At 43.5% G+C, this 16,830-nt stretch overlaps 1 protein-coding gene and 1 long non-coding RNA gene across 3 annotated transcripts in view; one reads left to right on the forward strand and one right to left on the reverse strand.

Moving 5' to 3' along the window:
- The window catches only part of LOC116842041, a 54,276-nt gene extending 38,894 nt beyond the window's left edge, over positions 1-15,382 (reverse strand). The window contains exons 1-3 of the long non-coding RNA XR_004377662.1: positions 15,222-15,382; positions 14,950-15,053; positions 14,741-14,772 (exon numbers count right to left, since the gene is read on the reverse strand). This is a non-coding gene — a long non-coding RNA (uncharacterized LOC116842041). The remainder of the gene's footprint in view (positions 1-14,740; positions 14,773-14,949; positions 15,054-15,221) is intronic.
- The window catches only part of LOC116842039 (platelet endothelial cell adhesion molecule-like), a 217,415-nt gene that overhangs the window by 158,630 nt on the left and 41,955 nt on the right, over positions 1-16,830 (forward strand). The window lies entirely within an intron of this gene.

Below are 16,830 nucleotides of genomic sequence, written 5' to 3' on the forward strand. Positions count from 1 at the left end.
TCTCTCTCTCTCTCTCTCTCTCTCTCTCTCTCTCTCTCTGCTCTCTCTTCCTCTAGCAATCGAGTATCAAATAGAACGCAATAATTCGCATACGGGAGCATTAATTACCGTCATAAATCTGAACGTTAATGCACGGGCGCGCGGCTAATTGCGCGAAAGACCGTGCCGGTGTAACACGCTGCGGACCCACTGAGTGGCCCCGAGGAATCTGACATACACTCGACATTCACGAGGACCGCGTAATCTCGTCGTCGCGTTGCGTCGTGTCGCTGCGCCGCACTGCGCTGCGCTGCGCTGTGTTGCCCTGCACTGTACGATGCGCTCTCGCGCTTCCACGTGCATCCCGTTGGCTGTACATCTGCCCGACTCATTCGTCATGTCCCGAAAGGGCTCTCGCGCATTGTCCCCGCGCGACTCCCCTTTGAATCGGCCTTACTTTCAGCCCTCCGCAATATCCCTCTCGCGTCGCAATCAAGTGGCACCAAGCGAACAGGCGGACGAACAGTGACGAGTAGCGGGGGAGTGGGGGGAGGGGAGGCGAAACGGGAGTTGGTTAAAGACGGGACGCGGAATAGGTAAGGAGCGGCTTTTGTCTCGCAGTGTCTACTGTAAACCGACGATCTTATTGCGAGGGAGTTAGGCGGCTTTGAAGTCGCGCGCGAGAGACGGGGACGGGAAGATGCGAGACGACGCGGAGGACGTGGGCAAAGAGAGCTAGAGAGAGAGAGAGAGAGAGAGAGAGAGAGACCATGTACGCGACGACGCAGGACGAAAAGCAACGACGACGACGACGGTGGCAGAAGAAAAGGAAAGCGCAGCTTTTCTCCCTCCTCTCCCGGCCCTCCTACGTCTCTCCTCCGAACTCGACGCGAGATAGCGCACGGTAAAGGAGGAGACGACGAATAAGAGAGACAAGGGCCCCCTCGGGGGTTCAATCGCCGTGGAGCATAAAGCACCGACGACACACACTGACGAAAGATAGAATGTCGCTTAAGCGCTGTCGTGACCAATGGCCTGGAATACCTTTTCCGGTATCGGGCCAACGACGCGTTACATGTCGCCGCCGAGTTACACGTACTCGTAATTTTTTGAGGAACACGAGAGGAGGATGAAGAGGGGGCGATGAAGAGGAGCGGGAAGAGAGCATGGCCCGAGAGGGATATCGACGAGGGAGACGGAGAAGAAAGACCGTACGCGGTTGTTCTCTTCTTCCCATCCTCTCTGCCTCCCACAACAGCTTCTTCCTGCCTCTCGACTGAGGAGGGACACGTTATATCCACCAGATCGATCTTACTATTCCTCCGCACATCGGAGGAATGTCACGAAGAACGTATACCGGCTACGTAACATCTGCGCGACTGTTCGGCGTCGTTCTGGGTCACACGCTAAATCGCGACGTGATCACGTATAGGATATCATCGGCACCGATGACGTGTCCTCCGTTTTTATTGTTTTAATATAAGTTCGGGTATGGACCTCTGCCCGATCTGTGTACGGTTGTTCCCAATATAGAGCGCGCGCGCACATAATTCTTTTTACGTGATTCCAAGATGGCGTTTTTACGCGTATCTTAATACCTGCTCGATAAAAGAGAAAAGTCGCGGAAAAAATACGTTATAGGACAAACTTCACGCCCGACAAATAATTATATGGAGGTCGATTGGATGGCAATCGCCCCCGAGCTATACTGTTATCACAGGATTTATCTCTACGCTGCACCGTTAGTTCTACGGATGTGTTTTCGATCTGCCCGCGCGTCCCACTCTCTGGTTCAGCCTCCGGGTCTCCCAATCATCTTCCTCGCCGTTTCCCTCAGCTTCCGCTGTCCGTTCCCGGCAACGGGGCCACGCTCATAGGTCATCGGTTAATACTTTACGAACCCCTCCCAAAATGGATAGGAAAGAATTTCGGCTGGAAGAGCAAGTCACCGGATGGGTCGCGACGATGACAGCCCCGCGTATGATTCGCAGGCGACAGTTGGGCTATATCCCGGAGATGATGCACGGGAATACGCTCGCACACCAGTACGCGTATCCGTGTATCTGTGACGAAGCGATAATACTCACGGGGGCGGAATGTGTCTACTCCGAAACGACACGAACGGATCGATGAGCGCACGAAAGTCACAGTGGATAACCAGCCGCACAGCGGAACAAATCCCGTTAAATTTTGCAAAACGTAACACAAGAGAGTGAAATCTTTCTGATATCGGAGATTGCACGAGTGCGATTCGAGTTTTTCATTCGTCGAATGTACAGACGGCCGCGTAGGACAACGTTCTTTTTCGAATTTCTATCATGTTGGAAGAAGTGCCATTTTATCGTCAACTCCATGGATGTACACACAGAAAAATATCATTCCGCTTTGTTAAGAAAAGCGATTACTCAGTTTACTTTTCTTCCTTTAAGTAATAGTTATCTTCAACAAGGAATACTTTCTTTTTTGATGATAGTTTTAAAAACTCACCGCAAATTTACGAAAAACTCATTATCATGTACTCATAACAAAAAAATGTATTCTCTTTACAAGAGCATTATAAAACTTTAACGAAAAAAACGCTGGTTTGACTCTGTGTAGTAACCGACTTTTCTTTTAATTTAATGATTAAGATGCTGAACTAAATAGAATTTGAAAAATATTTTGGATAAATTTGTTACTTAATAAATTTGATGAACTTGAATTTGCAGATATATAAACTGACGAAATACTTGAGACAAATAACATTTACATTTGAATGCAATGTGCATCCTTCTGTGTTTTTGGTCAAGCACGAGAGTCGCGTGATATTCGCAGTGACAGTGAAACATTCGTCTAGTTGGAAATGAATTAAAGAACTTGCATAAATCACGACGGAAGAAAGTTAGTTCCCGATTGTTTCCTAATTACTCGCGACGATAAGAGGCTTCCTCGCGGTGGGCTCCTCACATTCTCAACCGGATAACGTTCCCTCCTGCGCTATTCACGGCACAAATTCAGTATAAACGTTCCGTATAGTTCTCGCGCAATACATATGCAAATTTAATTGCACATATACATCATCTTCAAGTACTTCATCGGTACGCGAAATAACGACGCGTATTAAGCTTACGGTGCGCGCTCGTTCCTTACTCCATTTCGGCCGACCACCGCCGTCGCACCAATTCGCTGTCGCTCCACACGCGAACACGAATGTGCGCGCCCAAACCGTGTTTCAGGAATGGAATGGTTTTACGTTATATAAAACGCGATCAGACCGACCCCGCGCGCGGATCCACCTTCCGCAATCAGCTCCGTTCTCTGTCTCCGCCAATCGGTCGCGAGAAGGAGGGAAAGAGAGAAAAAGAGAGAGACGGCCGATTCGCGCCCATAAAGTTTAATCGCCGTTATTTCGCGGGAAATATGCACTGCGACCGGGAGTGTACCTACGAGCCCGTGGCAAATAGCTCGTGAGAGCTAGACGCTTTTAAATATCCCGTCCATCCCGACAACGTGCCGAGTATACCGATTTTCCGCGATCGCGATTGCCGGGCGCGGGCCATAGCCCGAGGCGAAGTTCGCGAAATCCGTGGGCCATAAATTTCACGGCGGGCGCGTGACGTCGGTGAGCGTTCGCGTTTGCCGGACCGCCGTCGATACGGGAATTAATCGAACAGTCGAGAATTGAAAGTAAACGACTCCTGGAGTGGTGGCAGACACAATTGTGTATGTGTGTGTGTGTGTGTCGGAGGGGTGGATCATAAATAGAGAGCGACGGAGATGCATTAATACACCGTGGACGCGCGTTTGCCCCGCGCGTTTACGACGGACGGTAATGGGGACGATCGTTTGTCCATCGGCGTGACGTCTTCGTTTTTATCGTCACTTTATACTCCCCCTCGTAAGATTTCTTCTTCTTCGACCCTTGTCCCGTCTGCAGTGGAAAAAAGAGGATATTCAACGCTGTTTCGTAACGACGATTTATCAAAACGCTCACAGAAACGCGCGCGAGGAAACGCGTTTATATTCCTCATTAGATATTTATTCTCTGGTCCTGATTGATCCAAATCACTGTTGTCTGGTTTCTATGAAGTGATACTATCGGATTCTAATAGTGTAATGTGACGCGCAGCGTGGCATTCAAGACTTTACGAATCCTTACGGTCCGGGCGATTCTTGGAGCGGTCCTTTGCAGTTTTTGAACCACAATTTTTTCTTATATGTCAAAGAGTAGATTGGTAAAAAATATGACACCCTCACTACTAGTATTAGTGACTTCTCGGATTGTAAGGATTAATAACTATAATATGATAATATGATCTTGTACAAATCAGATGACTAATTGGGACCAACCTGAGCAGAATCATGAGATCAACTTCCCGGTCGGGTTTCAACACGTTTATTGCTACGCGCATACTTCGCGGTATCGCATCTCCTTTCAATTGTGCGAATAAAATAGCATACTTATATTGCGCGTTCCTTCGATATTGCGCGCGAATAACCAATGGATGCACGAGCGTTCGTTATGTTACCAACGGCCTGATTTTATTTCCCCGCCGCTCGAGAACTCGTGCAACTAGACATCTCAGACTGCGTATTATTTATCACTACTCTGCCGCCGTGCCATAACCGTCTTCTTCACGTTATAAATGATGCCGTATAACGTGAAAGCTCCGTGACGTATCGGGAGACATATTTACTGAGACGAGTCCCATTCGGGCTATTTACCCGGCGACTCTCGACAGAAGCTACTAGCACGAACTAAGGTTGTTCTTACAAATGTTCGAAGCAGGCTCTCTCTCTCTCTCTCCCTCTCCTCCCCCTTCCTCTCTTTCTCTTTCTCTCTCTCTCTCTCTCTTTCTCGTGCGGAAAGACAAATCGCGTGCAACACGCATCGTTCTTCTCGGACGCGATTTATATCACTTAAAGTTAACTTCTCGCGAAGTATTAGCCGCGGAGGAAATTCGATGCGAGCATAAATGCGACTTTTACGCGCGACATCTCGTGCGGCTAATCGCGATACTCGAGACGATAGTGCACTTTTAATTCACTCTCTTATCCCGGCGAATTTTGCGCATAACGCGCAACTATGAAACGCAACTTATATTTCTCGCAGTTGATTAGTAATCGTGATACGTCGGCCCGAAGAAAACATACGAGCGTATAATTATAAATTCGTTACTCCTCTAGTAACGAATCAGGTTGATCCCAAATAGGTTTCGAAGCACGAAAACTGCACTAGAACTGTACTGAACTGAACTAAAACAGACCGGAGCAGACAAATACAACACTGGTTCACATCAGTGCAGAAGACACTACTGAACTGGCTGCACTAGCTCCTAGTGACCTAGAAGACCTAGAGCAGGCAGTGCAGTGAACTGTTGCACTGACCGCTGTTGCACTTCCAAAAAGAACAGCAATGTCGACGTCATTTCCGCTTAAAAAGAACGCTTTGATGTACACTCCTTGCACTAGTGCACAGAAAGTTCTTCGAAAAAGAACAAACCTATTATCACACTGTCGTGCGATTTAAATTGATAATCAGTTGTTACTTTGCCAATTTCACTTGCATTTTTTTGATGCCGATACAATGCATCAAATGCGTCACGTCTCGAATTAATAATTTTTCTAACAGATATCAGAGGTTGAAATGTGAAGGCAATAATCGTTATTTCAGTGTAGCGACGTCACAACATCGTCAGAAATCAAATTACCGAAAAGCAAACATCATTATGAGATTTGAGCTTCAAAGAGAGCCGGAGCTTGTTTTCAGTCGACTCAAAGTCACGCTTAATAGTGTTTTAGCGTGAGATCTGGTCGCCGAAATATTTAAGCTCGAAAATTCTAAATCCGCGACAAGCGATAATGGATCTCTCGTAAAATTTTCATCAGAGAAAATTCGACTTCACAGGATACGAAGGAGTCGTCGTTAAAATATAAATTCGGACCGACCATTTCGCCTGCGAATCGCAAATCCTTTGATGGATTTCAATCTCACTCTTAAGGAAAATTTGATGAAGGGAAGGCCGGTTGGCTTGTCGATTTTCAACACCAAATATTTTACAGTACATAAGTACCGGATGAAATTTCCGTTTAAATTCAAAGCGAAGTTTACTTTGCAAATAATTAGTTAAAACAGAAGGATACACGTAAGTGTTCGTATAGCGTGATTCGTACAAACTCTTTAATTTTCAGTTTAATAGTCTAAAGCTATATTGATTTCTCTCAATATTTACATGATTATCCTTAATTTTGCCTGTGATTCCGCGTGTCTTCTAACGCGAGAGTGTACAAAGCGGCAACGCACCGAAATACTTCTTTGGCCCTGCAGCATGCACAATACAGCGACGCGAGCGTAAGCAGTCGCTTGATCAAAGTGCACTGAAGACGTTCCTGCCGCAAACTCTCCAGTTTGAAACTGCTTCGTTAAGTATTAACGCGACCGTAAATTAATGTATCGCGCATCCCCGGCATATCGCTGTAATCTCCGTGCCGTCGGGAAACTGATTTCACGACGTCGGAGTTTTCGTATACGCGCGCCCCTCGTGGATCCAACTTTCGAGTGCCCGTTCTCGTGCATATCAAGCGGCCATTTGTCGGAGTGCTCTTAAGGGTTTTTACGGGTGCCCGCCCGAACTCTGTCCGTCAGAGCATACGAGTCGCGGAGGAGCCTTACGGATCGCCGGGCAGGAGTGGAGTGCAACCTGACAGGGGGATCAAGGCGAAGAGTTCGTCTTCGACCTCCGCCCCGAGAAAAGATTCCTTCCACCCTCGTCTACCGCTCTCCCTCCCTCCCCCTCCCGTCAGCCCACTCGCCCACCCTTACGAATTCAAACGTATTTCTTCTTCGCACCTGAGATATATCTTCCTGGGCTCGGAGCTCGCAATCACGCCGGAGAGTATCTTGATTCGAATAAATCTCCTGTAACTCGCGGCGAATCCGACGAACGCGAAAGAGGCGTTGTTCCTTCTCGCTACCCTCGCGCGCGCGTTCCGTGACAAGTACACGCGTAATAGGGGAAAGGGCGGCTCGGGATACCAAGTGGGGTAGTTCACGGCTGTGAACGGCGCCCCATGAATTCAAAACAGCTCGAGATCATCCCGGCGGAGCGCGCGGCCCTGCAGCTAACGCAATTATGTGCGCGCCGCGACGTTCGTGTATTCTCTTTACCAACGCGGTCGCGCGCGCACGCGTTGCCTGCGTAACGCGGCTACCCCGCGGCCGATTATATTTCGCGAAAATCGCATTCCGTCGGCCAACACGCGAAACGCGTACGAGCACGCCGCGGGGATCCCGAAGAGGGCTGTAAAAAGAAGATCGACGATTCATAATGGATACGCCGTGCTTCAATATGGAAACGCGAATTTCGCGGCGCGACAAGCGAGCAGCACGCCTGGTTCACGAGGCGAACCGAGTTTGCCGACCGAATTTGCGCGATCTCCCTTTGATGATCATTTCAAACAGCCGAAAGTGAATCCACTGAATGATAAATGGCTCCCGAAAGGAACGACTTTTTACGCATTCGGGTCCGCGATATGTCAGTGGGGGAAAACATACGAGTATCTCTGTAAACGAGATATTGCAGATATTCCCCGGATATTCCGAACGTTTGTTTCTTTCTTTTTCACTTTTGCCATTCAGCTTAAAACACATAAAAGATCGTGCAGTTGTCAAACAACCGGGAAAAAATTTTCGCAAAAAATCTCGTAAAAAGTTTCATAAAAATTTCATAAAATCAGATAATCATCGTGCATATATATTACACTTTTACAATATTTTACAATATCACTTATCAAATTAAAACACGACGTTTTGTTGCTGTCAAAAATTTCGCGGATCACGCTGGGCGAAGTAGCATTTGTTAACATCGTATGACCGTCCGGAGCGGGCGACGATAGATGGACGAAGCGAATAATGACGATTAATCCGGAATGATAATCAAGGACGAGTGACGGAATTTCGTCTTAATCAGAGCTCGGCGCGAAACGTAGCCGGCTACCTTGGCGTGGAAGCAGCTGTTACTAACTCCCGAAATCGTATACCGGGATCACCGCTAACCGCAAGCTAAATCCTTTGAGGGATCAAAAGGACCTTATCCTCCGAGTTGTTGACCTTTGTGACACGATATGGCCCTGCTATTGGATACAGCGGTGTCAGTAACTTCGGCGTCGCGTAAGTAATCAACGCGACGCGCATAATGCCGTCTTGTTACGGATTAGTACGCCCGATAGCATTGCGTATATAGCCGTCTCAAACGCCAGTGACCATTCGGACATGGCGTTCGCATCGCCAAATATACGTGCATATCGCGAGTGTACTCGTGTTAACTATAAATACCGCCATTACAATCGATTCCCCGGGGAATCAAATTTCGTCCGATTTTTACAAAAATTCACGCGCCCGAGAATCGGTTTTGTGCTGACGACACCGACTAAACGTGTTTGCCACACCTCGTAAAAGCAATTGTAACAATAAAGAACACTATTTTTATTTTATCTCGAAATAAAAGTCATCAATATCGTGCGAGTAAAAGAGCTCTGGATATAGCTTGTATGTATCAATTAAAGAAGTTTCTTTACAAATTTTTTTTACAAAGAGAGATTATAAGACACATTTTTTCAACTTTTCAATATGTTTTTGTTATGCATTGAGCAAATTACATGTAACTTTTCTCATAATTGAAATTCGCATATTAATTATACGACGCGGCGCAATATGCTCGTGTCCTGCTGGTATACATGGATTATTGTTACATATAATGTAACAATAATCGCTTGTAGTGATGTGAAATAAAAAAGCAAACAAGATTCGATATAAACGTAACTATCGTCTGAATTAAGATTATTGGACTAATCAAAATATAACAAAATGGCGGCATCAGAAAATAAATTGCGTAGCCGCATGTTTTTTGATGCCGTCATTTTGTTAAATTGGTCCAAACAATCTTAGTTCAAACGATAGTTATACTCGTGTAAAATAAGAATCTTGTTCTTTTCTTTCAGATCACTACAATAGCTGTATCATACATCGTGTCCAGCAGAACACGAGCATGTCGCCGCGTCCTATAATTAATATATGAGTTTCAATTATGAAAAAAATCATGTAACTTTCTCAACGCGTAATAAAAACGTGCTGAAAAGTTCCAAAATATGTCTTATAGAAAATTCCAAAGAAACTCCTTTAACTTTCATGCCTACTAACTAACCCTACAAACTACCCAAAGTCCTTAGGAACGAACGTGCCGTCTCACAAGAGCAAAGAGTTTACCGTCCCGTCGGATTTCATCGAGCAGACCGCGAGATTTCAATATTAACTGCGCTGATTTTGTCCAACGTGTAGCGCGCGTTAATTATGACAAACGATGTGCCTTGTATCCATCGTCAATGTCCGCGTCCGACATCGCCAACAACCTGGAGCCCGTGTATGTCGAAGCGCGCGGTCCATTTCGCGCGCACGCCTTGCCGCGAGTTTTGCCGATTTATACGTCCGCATTGTTCCCGTTACAAATGACAGACGCGACGCGAGAGAACGGAGCTCGAATTACGAGGCGTCATAAACCGCTCTTTGCGCGGCTCTACGTACATACATACGTTCGAACGAAACGTGAGGATACGAGAGCGGGATACCCGCTTAAATCCCGTTAGTCTTCCGCACTCGTACGGCGCTCTTACGCAGCGCGATTTTCGCGAAAAGGAGGCAGGGAGAGCTCTCGAGTGGCTCGCAACTCGGAAACGAGGAGTGCCGGCACTCCGACGGCCGACCCGAAAGCACACACTTCCCTTCCATCCTTTCCCTCGGTACACCCGGCTCTTTCCCCGGATGCTTCCTGTACGTTCGCATATATAATTCCTGCTGCTTTCGTTACAACCGCCGGAAGTATTCTCGCCTCGTGCGACGGAGGAGTGAGGGAGAGAGACGTAAGAAGAGAGAGATAGAGCGAGCTTCCCTCCGGTTCGGCGGCACGTCACGTTCACGTCCGTTCGCGTATCTGTCGATGAGCACTTAGGTAGTTTGCGCGCATAGCCAACGCCGGCACAGGGTAACGTCTATGCGTAAAGTGTCCCGGACGTCGTAAACTTCTTCTTCCATAATATACTTTTTCTTCCGTAATATATTAGAGGCACGGAAATATTCTTTATGCAAATTGCTGTCTATCAAAGTTTTATATATATATATATATATATATATATATATATATATATATATATAATGTGCGTGTGTGTGTGTGTATAAAAGAGAAAGAAGAGATTGCAACGTAACGACTTTTGAGAAGTGTGGCTTTGAAGTCAACTTTATGACTGAAAATTTCTAATTGGAGGTTTACGACAAAGGAGAGAATTAAGGGGTTTTTAGTGAATCAAGCATTGAGTATGCAAATTTGTGATACAATTTTCCCTAGTTGGTCTTAGCAGGACTTTGAGAATTTTAATCTGTGGCTCACTTATACCAGGATATTTAATGCTTAACATTATGAAAATTGCGAAAGACGACGGTAGCTTATTAAATTTTCTTCAAGGCGAAATGGGCGCCAAATTTGCATGAAACGTGCTAAATTTTAATTCCACTCTGTCGGACGATCGCAATTCACTTTCTTCAGTATTATGCATTTCGATAACAAAATATCATTAAATAATTAAAAATTTGCCGTTTCAACATCCTTGTCGCGGGGAAGAATTTCGTTAAGATAAAAATGAGTCGAGTGGCGAGAGAGATCGCGTTATGTACTTTTACTCAGAGCTCAATCTCGCGAAAGTCTTCATTCTCGGTGAGTTTATGTAATTCCGGCGCTACCGATTTCTCGAAATTGCGGCAACCGCCATTTTCTTGTTTGATCTGCGGTATTTGTTGTTGAAAGGCCATCCGGCGGGTCGGGAATACTCTGTATACTCTACTAAATTACATGAACAAGCGGAGTCCGAAGGACGAGTATTGCCACGAATATGTCACGCTCGAAATCACGGTATCTCAGCGACACGTCGCAACTGTCGTTCTCTTCTTTCGAGCTCTATTTGACACATTTTCCATCAGATGGAAACTCGAGAATCATACGCGGTACTGTGTGTATCGTAAGATTACTTCGACCGGTCTATGAAATTTTTGTCGCTGAGTTTTCGAGGAACATGTGGTCAGAGATGAAATTTGAATGTAAGCGCGGAGATCAGTTTACGCGAAACGGATTTTTCTATTGGAATTTTTTCAGCGATAAGATATAAGGATTACATTCTACCTTGTATAGTATTGATTTCGATTGATATATACGTTGCTTGTGTGCACGCGCGCACGCGATAATTGTCATACGATAACTACGGTAATTGCAGTCTATCGAAAACGAAAGAAAGAGAACAGAACTAGGGAGAACACAATTTGGATTAGAGTTAAAAACTCGCGATCCCGAGAAGGTGCAATGCCTGGCCGTAAGAGCAAGCTCTTCCCAGAAACTAAGTTAATTAACGAGTGAAGTAAGTTTAGACTAACGGAATTAAGTAGCTGGCAGAATTCGATGATTAAAATCCAATTTATTCTACAGCGCGATTCATCCATTTTTGTTATTATTATTACCGTCATTGTTTTACGCGTCTCCTTTCTCGCGATAGCGTCACGTTAATCGCTGGCTGCGTTTCGGCAACGTGACCAGTCGGATCAGAATCGAACTTGTGACAATGAGACGACGGCCAACACTACGCGGCGATGTCGATCGCGCTCATCAGGCCGATTCTTCATTTCGCGATTGTCGCACGACGTCGCATCTGTTAACAACAAGCGGCGACTGTCATTGCGGAATCATCGATCAGGACTGAACACAAGGGAGATGCGACGTCCGAGAGAAACTGCAAACGTTTGCCCTGGACGTTCGACCTGTTTCGAATGGCACCCTGTGCGCGCTCCGAGCTCATATTCGCCGTGATTTATCGTATTCGCGTGTGCAACCGCATGTAGGCGCGTCACTCCGCGCAGTCGGTGGATCAGATCTGTCTCATAGATCATTGGCCGAACGTATGCGCGTGCGCGCGCGAACCGAATAACACGGAAGTGAAATAAAACAGAGAGAGGCTCACTAGCTCCCTGAATGACTAAAAAAAAGGCCATCGAATCGCGTACGAACGGAGATTCATTCCGCCGTCGGTAGTTTCGACGCGCGGCATACGTATGTTGCGCGGACTAAAAACGCGCGAGCCGGGAACGCGTTGGCGAAGTTAATGCGACAGCAATACGGATGATATTTCGATGTGTGTGTTTCTCTTCTTTTTTTTTCTTTCCACGGGATTCTCGCGGTCGAACGTTCCTTCTCGCGTGCTTGTATCCCGAGAGAAACCGTTCTTCGCGATTGTACGTAACGCCGTGAAAAGTTTCCTAACACCGAGCCTAACAGAGAACGCATTGGGTTCGCGGTAGTTGCTGTACAATCTGTTACGGAAGTCGCGCAAACTTTTTCCGAGCCGTGGGTACGACCAAACTGCAAAAAATAGTGTTTCCTGTTTTTAATGTCGAGGTAATAATAACTAATCCTTGCTATCGCAAAAGGGTGGAGAGATTTCGATGATAATCTATTAATGTTGCGGATGACAGCGTTGATGATTCAACGCGACGCGGCTTCAATTTGCAATTGATCTCGGTGCTGTTTCACTGCGCAATATTCTCCCGTGAGATTTAATTGTCAAAATATCGGAGATATCGAAATTAGAAGAGGGTAAACCGTCAAGCGGTGACGTTCGATCAGATTCTCTGGAATTTTCTGAACGAATTTTGGGGCATTCATATCGCGTATACTCTCAGAGATACACGGTGTGTCTGTGTGAAGCACGGACGAGCGTCGTAAAGTGTGGTAATGTTATGTAAACTTTAAGACTGGATGAAGAGCAACGTTTACGAGGTCAATCTGAGAAAACTGAACCGTCAGACACTAAACACACGAATCGCGAAGTACGCGCAACAAAAACGTACATGTATCGGTGATCTGTACATATACGCGTGCGTGAATATTATTGTTATTACTATATATTAGCGAAACCTAATTGCAATTCTGATCCTGTATTAGTCTTGCAAATTCGCTGACCTTTGATTTATATTAATTGCCTCACATTTATCTACCACTTTCACTCAATCTCCGATAGAGTAAATTAATTAAATAATTCGATCGAGTAAATCACATAATTATTACGTTTTTTGACGCAATTAGAACTTAAGATTAAATAAATAAATAAAGGTAAAATGCTGAGATATAATCAAACATTAAATGATTCCTATTTTCTAAAAGTGCTCATAATACATGATCTACAACTTTCATATTCTGGACGTCCATCGTAAATCCTTCTTCAAACTTTCTCAAAAAAGAGAACTCGGTAATGAATAATTATTTGTGTTATTATAGTAGGACAATAGTTTATAGTCATTGTGAGTCGATATTTTATTCCTACATTAATCCTGAAAGTACTCTCAATACTTGAAAGAACAATAGAAAATTTTGAGAGATATAATACTATACATTGTCCTATTATGATACAACAAGCAGTTATTCACTGCCATTATCTCTATGTTGAGCCTTGAAGAGAAGCAAACTTATTCAAGAATTATTTAATATTCAATTATTCACAGTCTTATAATTCTTTTCACTGAGAAACCAATGCGAATTTGTGGCATGCACTACATTATAAGATAGCTCTTTGTGAGCGTTGGATTAAACGCTCACCATTGCGCGTTGATACATCCCCGACGTCCAGCCAAGCCCAGTGATATCCAACCAGGTCCACGCGTATCCTTCATTTTGTGTCGTCCTTTGAGTGCTTGATTGCACTCTACGCTTCACTCGCGACGCGGTCGATACCTATACTTTTAGACGGCGATATTTATATTTACTAACGAATCTCTCGACGGTATTAGTGAAAATTTTATTTTATAATGAAATCCACGAAAGTAACGAAAAGTTAGATCAAAATTAAAATTTACGAACTCGTTTGACGTATGTTTATCACAGTATGGTAATTTTGGCATCTTACAAATATAATCGTGAATCAAATATAAAAAAATCGTGATTTGAAGTTTGTCACTTTCAACGAATTCGTGATTAACACGCTCGTAGCACATAATGGACAATATCAATCGGGATCATTAATCAAAATAACCGTGAATGTAATATAAAAAGTCGCCAATCGATCGCAAAATCTATCAACGTGTTAACGCGGACAAAATAATCGTAAGTGGCATGAGATTTTCACGCATGATAGCTTATAACACGCATGATAGCGTAACACTTTGTCGAAGCTTACTTCCGCGATATTTTGACGAATTGAAAAATTAACGCGAAACCCGCGTCTCTTTCCCAAATATAATCACGGCGCGAGCAAGTATAAATTGATAACCGCCGCGATCGCGAAATCCAAATTCACGCGAGCGAGGTAACCTCAAGCTCAGCGTGCGGTGGCGTAATTTTCATGCGCATTATGTGCTAGTCGAAATAATTAAGGGATTGTACTGAATTAACAATACCGTGGAATTTAACTCTACAGTTCAAGATAAATATAAAAGTAAAATAGTTGAAGTATCATATATATTTTTAGAGATATTCTTGCTAAAGATTACTAAATAGCAGAGAATTATTCAGTATTTCAAATTTGTTATGTAATACATTTAATGAAATGATCCCAAAATTAAATCGAGCAGTGTATTTCCTTTAATAACACAAGTATATGAAAAATCCCAATATGCAAAAATCTATAAACAGTTCGCATTGATTTCAATGATATTCCATAAAATCCCATCACCTCTTAAATCTTTTTTTTCACTCACCGCAACGACTTGCAGACAGGTCCGGCCTAAATCTAAAACAAAAAGGTAGAGATTCGTCGATTAGATTTAAGAATTCAGTTTAACAAGTGAATACGGCAAGGTAAGATTATAACTCTTTGCGATCGTAATTCAAGTCATACCGACGACTGTATCTCAGCTTTAGATCGCAAAGGGTTAAATGGAAGAATACAGGATACTTGTAAATGTACCTTTGAGCCGACCTCGTTAGACCCGAACCGGATCCTCCGGTACGGCATTTGCGAATGCTGAAATTACTGTCTTCCTGATATGATCACAATATATTCTATCAGATCTGAAACAAAAATAAAATTTTCCGAGTTAATACAGAGAATAGTGATCAAGTGTGGATAGAATGATCATTACGATAAATTGAAAATACGAAGGTATACGGCACAAGAATGTAAAAAAATACAACGTTTGACTGTTTCTATCTTAAATAGAATAAAAATAAAATAGTTACTTTTTAAATATCAAAATGTCCGCACGACTTAAGATGTTCCTCGTACTATGATCGCACTCGCGAAATGTCGTAATTTATTTCACACACACACACACACACCGATAAACATAGAATAATCACGGATAATCATGGATATCGCAGCGCCATACGACGTGTTCGCCCGTGCGTCGAAGACTATTATGAGCCCGAGCGTGAGACCTACCTACGTACATGTTGTTTCGAAGGTCGCGCAACCTTCAAAACAAACACTTTAGCACGCGGAAATACCGTTATATGGTTGATTAAATTATTTGTCGTATATTCTATGTTCTAATATATATCGATATATTATATATCAATGTATTATATATCGATATATTATATATCGATATGTGTGTGTGTGTGTGTGTGTGTGTGTGTGTGTGTGTGTGTGTGTCGATATATAATAATTAATTATTTTATACGTGTTCCACGATAATATTTACTATATGAATATATGTTCTATAGCTACTATTTATTAATATTTTAAAATTGCGAATTATTAGAATATAAATGTATTCGTAAAAAATTAGCTATTAAGCTCGAGTTTTCCACGCTCATTTTTAGTATCAATTGGTATATAAACACGTACTACAAGTTTCGAGACGGTTAGTCTTTTATTGTTGCACGTTACGAGAGAATTTTATAATAAAAGTTATGAGAAGATTACCGAGGAATAGATTGACATTTTGCAGTTATTAACTATTCTCTCATTTCATGTACGCTATTTATATTTTAGAAACTGAAATGTGTGTATGCTATTAAAAAATGTGCTATATTTCTAACGGAATTTTTTAGTGCTTCTGAGAAAGGTGGACCTTACAGTTTATTCTTCCTCTATATATATTAGGAACTTAATAAAATTGAAAATAATTTATATGAAAACAAAAATAATATTCTTCCTCTGTGTAGAGTCACATGTTGTTTAACGTATATGGGTTATTACCAGAAACAAAAGCGCTTCTATAGATCCTTGTATTACCAGCTGCGATTTCAATAACTCATGATATCTCGACATTTTCCATTAGCCTTTCAAGTTGGATAGAATTTACTGAGTTAATGTGGAACCAGAATTTCGGTATTATCAGTATACAAGTGGAATTTTGATTGCCATTACGCGACGGTAGACATTTGCATAAATAACAACGTTAATTATACTATTATGAATTATTATGGCGGATCCATATGTATATTGTTTTAACTAATTAAACACGTCGAACGAGTTCTCGGTTATCGCGATTGTGTCATGTCCGAAGCATCGAAAACGCCTGATGTAATAATGCTGTATCGTTCGTATTTGCTTTATTTTCGCAGATTAAAAGCGCGTCGGAACCCCCGCGAAAACTACCCACGGCGGATGCGTTTGCGAAATTGCCGAAACTATGTATAATATGTCGCCGTAGCCGTAGACAGTCGATTGATTCTCAAAGTATGCTCGAATAAACTACGCCGCGGCAGGAAGGGGATTTTTCTCTCGAGCCGATCGTGCACGTTCGAGTTGTGCCTTTTGATTTCTCCTCTCTGTCGGAAAAACTGCGATCTCTCTCTCTCTCTCTCTCTCTCTCTCTCTCTCTCTCTCTCTCTCTCTCTC

The sequence above is a fragment of the Odontomachus brunneus genome, unplaced genomic scaffold (assembly GCF_010583005.1).
Source record: "Odontomachus brunneus isolate Ranch 3 - 2012 unplaced genomic scaffold, Obru_v1 Obru_scaffold_020, whole genome shotgun sequence".
NCBI lineage: Eukaryota > Metazoa > Arthropoda > Insecta > Hymenoptera > Formicidae > Odontomachus > Odontomachus brunneus.